At 32.0% G+C, this 4,139-nt stretch overlaps 1 non-coding gene across 1 annotated transcript; it reads left to right on the top strand.

The window, feature by feature from the left end:
- The first annotated feature begins 2,160 nt into the window (after positions 1–2,160).
- LOC116274298 lies at positions 2,161–2,267 on the top strand. Its single transcript, XR_004182929.1, has one exon. It is a non-coding gene; the product is annotated as a U6 spliceosomal RNA (small nuclear RNA).
- Positions 2,268–4,139: the final 1,872 nt, after the last annotated feature.

Raw genomic sequence — 4,139 nt, 5'->3', positions numbered from 1 at the left:
AAAAGATTTCGAGATTGATTATCTTTACTTAATGGTCTGTTAAAATATAGATTATTTAGTGTCTGATCTTCATGACATTAAAATAATCTTAAAGTTTTTATAACAATAAATAGTATTTTTGTTCTGTAATTTTAAAACTATGCTTGAATGTACTAATTTAGTTTTAAAGATTTTTTAAGTTTATTTTAGCTTAGGAAAGTCATTTAAATATCTCCACCTTTGTTTTTTTTAAATTTATTTATTATTATTATACTGTAAGTTGTAGGGTACATGTGCATAACGTGCAGGTTTGTTACATATGTATACTTGTGCCTTGTTGGTGTGCTGCACCCCTCAACTCGTCATTTACATCAGGTATAACTCCCAATGCAATCCCTCCCCCCTCCCCCCTCCCCATGATAGGCCCCGGTGTGTGATGTCCACCTTTGTTTTAGTATCCTTTCTTTGGACCACTCTGATGAACTTTAGAGCCCCTTGATCATTGGTTGTTTTTAAATGCGTAAGTCTCAGATGTCTCTGTTGCAACAACAACAACAAAATGGAAAATTATGCCAGAAGACAGTTACTGGCAAACTACTACATGACTTTATGGTTTAAAACTGATAAATGGATACATGAGAACATTGAATAAGAATAATACCTATAACTAATAAGAAACTTGATTATAAGGCCCTGGAGGTGTTACTAAAATGAAAATCTTTTCAATTCTTAACTAAGTTGCTATGGTAGCTTCTTTTAGTCGTAGTGTATTTGGTTTAACCATTTTAACATCTCTACTCAGCAGTTTTAATCAATATTTTAGTTAAATATGTAAACACAAATTTCTGCAAAATGTGGATAGATTTGTATTTTTTTGTCAAGAGTACATAAAAATTTTTTATATATGAGTTTATAAAATGCAGGTAGGATATACTTATAACTAGCTGTTAGGAAATAGCATAGTAGAAAAGATGGAGGAATATAACTTTTAAACTAAAACCGTGATTAATTGAATATCTAGCAGGCAAAACCAGTCTTGATTATGCTATCATGTAATTTTACTTCTCAACTTGCCTATAAATTGGAACTCTAAATAATGTAGTGCAAAATGAAAACTGAAAATAATAATTCCCAAATTATTTAGAACAGTAATTTTGTCTTCATTCTCTGCATTGCTTATATGGTTTTGTTTCTAAATCCACTCTGAAGCTAAAAGTTAGCCTGTTGAAATTCCTTGTGACAATGAATCATTCTCAATTGATAGCAAAGAGATAATTTTGAAACATTTGTGTTTAGCACATGCATTAAAGACAAAAATCATAATGAGTGATAGCCAAAAATGAGAACCAAGAAATAACTTTTTTCCTTTTCTGCTTACCTTACTTTATTTCCCTACGTGCTATACATTTTATACATATTTTAATTGTTTGCCACTAAAATATAACTTCCCTGGAGACTGGGTACTTGCTGTGTTCCCTTTTTTATTCCAAGTGACAAAACAGTGCCTAGAATATGATTTTTAAAATCTCACATATCTGAAATACTAGGTGTCAAGTTGTGAGTTTAAAATAATATTTCCTCCCTAAACAATTAAATCATTTCCCATAAATGTGGATTCACACTTTTGTCCAGCACTTTAAAACTGATATTTCTAAATTCTGTATAAACTTGGCTTGAGAAAAACGAAAATGTCCAGCACTTTAAAACTGATTTTTCTAAATTCTGTATAAACTTGACTTGAGGAAAAGATGAAAGAGTTACGTATTGGGAGACAACCTGCTTAGTGTTTCTTAAACCAAGTTCCAATAGCTTCCTCTATCCCCTCATATTTTTTTACTTCCATCTCAAAATCTATCCTATTTTATACCTGCCAACATTGAAGCTAGGGTGCCTTTTTGGTTCTGGCTGACACACCTTCTCCTTCCTACAGTGTTTTTTTTGTTTGTTTGTTTTGGTTTTTTTTGTTTTGTTTTGTTTTGTTTTGTTTTTTTCTCTGTCTCTTCTGTATTCCCACATGTGTCTTAATCTGTTTGCTCCATTCACAAGTTTCTGATCTCATTTCTATTTCACAGAAATAGAAGTGGTTCTTCCATCAATGGCAAACTCCAGGTCATATAATCATTACCTATTACTTGTTTGTTTTAACCCATCCTTTAACTTGGGAATCCAAAAAACATAACAGTGTTCACTTTGGAATCACATAGACTAAAACTGAAGCGATACAGTGAAGATTAGAATATCTATCCCCTGTGCAAGAATGACAAATTTGTAAAACATTTTCTATTTTTCAAATAATCATATAAAGAGATGTTAAACACCATACATCATTAAAGAATTGCAGATTAAAGCAATGAGATATCACTGCACACTCATTAGAATAACTAACAACCAAAACACTAACAGCACTAAATATTGGCAAACTTGTGGAACAATAGACGCTCTCTTTAGTTGCTGGTGGGAATCTAAATGGTACAGCACCTTTGGAAGACACTTTGACAATTTCTTATAACACTAAACATACTCTTACCACACGATCCAGCAATGGTACGCTTTGATATTTGCCCAACTGGATTGAAAATTACATCCACAAAAAAATCTGCACACATATGTTTATGGAAGTTTTATTCATAATTGTCAACATTTGGATGCAAGCAAGATGCTCTTTAATAGGTGAATGGATACATAAACTCTGGTATATTCTATAATGGAATATATTCAATACTAAAAAGAAATGAGCAACCAAGCCATAAAAAGATATAAACAAAACTTAAATGCATATTACTATGTGAAAGAAGCCAATCTGGAAAAGCTACATACTGCATAATTACATCAATATGATATTCTAAACAAGACAAAAGTATAGAGACTAAAAGGATCAGTGGTTGCCTGGGGAGGGAGCAGGGAGGAATGAATAGGTGGAGCCCAGTGGACTTTAAAGGTAGTGAAACTCTTCTGTATGATACTATAATGGTGGATACCTGTCATTATATATTTCTCAAAACCCATGAAATACACAACAAGAGTGCATCCTAATGTAAACTATGGAGTTTGAGTGATAATGACGTGTCAGTATTGGTTCAATGCTTGTAACTAATATATTACCCTGGTGTGAGGTATTGATGGCAGAGGAAGCTGTATGTGTCAGGGAGAGATATAGGAGAACTCTCTGTACTTTCCATTCAGTTTTGCTGTGAAGATAAAACTTTAAAAAATCTATTTTTTAGAAGAAAAGACAGAGAAGGTACTTTTCTCTATTGACATTTTGAACCAGACACAATTTGATGACAGGACTTTAAATCATTGCTTTGTTTAAAAGAATCCTCTCTCCTTCTAACTTAAATCTATGATTAAAGTAGTTGAACTATTTTTTTATTATACTTTCAGTTTTAAGGTACTTGCGCACAACGTGCAGGTTTGTTACATATGCATACATGTACCATGTTGGTGTGCAAACTATGTTTCTTAAAGGAATAATTTGTGTATTAATTATAACCAGACAGACAACGTGGACTGAACAAATGTGCAATTTCAAATCAACCTGTGCATGACATGGAAGATTTTTTTAGCTGTCACAAATAAACTATGCCAAAGTTTTAGGATACCACAACCTCTGCACCTCAAATGAGAAAGTCATTATAAGTGAGGAATATTAAAATGTTACAAATGATATCTAAACTACAAAAAATCATCAAAAAATTTTATCACACATTAACCATGATCTATGCCAAAAATGGTGATTCACAGACAAAATTCAGTTTACATATTTATTAATTTATGTATTTATTTATGATTTACACTGGATGTAGTATTTTTAACTGGATTTGAAATTCTTTACAATGAAAGTATTCTGAAGCTCATCAATGATCTTCTCACTTCCTATTTTCTCCTTCCTTTCATCCTGCCTCACACATTAACAAATCACCTGGTACTTGAAAGCACCTGAATGACAACTATCCCCTGATCTAATCTTCCTTATAACAATTGCATTCTAAGCTATTGAAAAGTTAATGTTCTAACAAATCATTGATAACCAAAATCAACTAAAAATAAAAGCAATGAAAATTTCTGTAAGCGACATCAGTAAAAGTGATGGAGTAGGAAACTCCAAAATCTTGTTACTCCACAAAATGAGTAAAGAAACTGGGAAAAACTTTCAGAAT

The sequence above is a fragment of the Papio anubis genome, chromosome 3 (assembly GCF_008728515.1).
Source record: "Papio anubis isolate 15944 chromosome 3, Panubis1.0, whole genome shotgun sequence".
Lineage (NCBI taxonomy): Eukaryota > Metazoa > Chordata > Mammalia > Primates > Cercopithecidae > Papio > Papio anubis.
The sequence above is the reverse complement of the archived record's forward strand: the minus strand, read 5'-3'. Positions and strand labels throughout refer to the sequence as shown.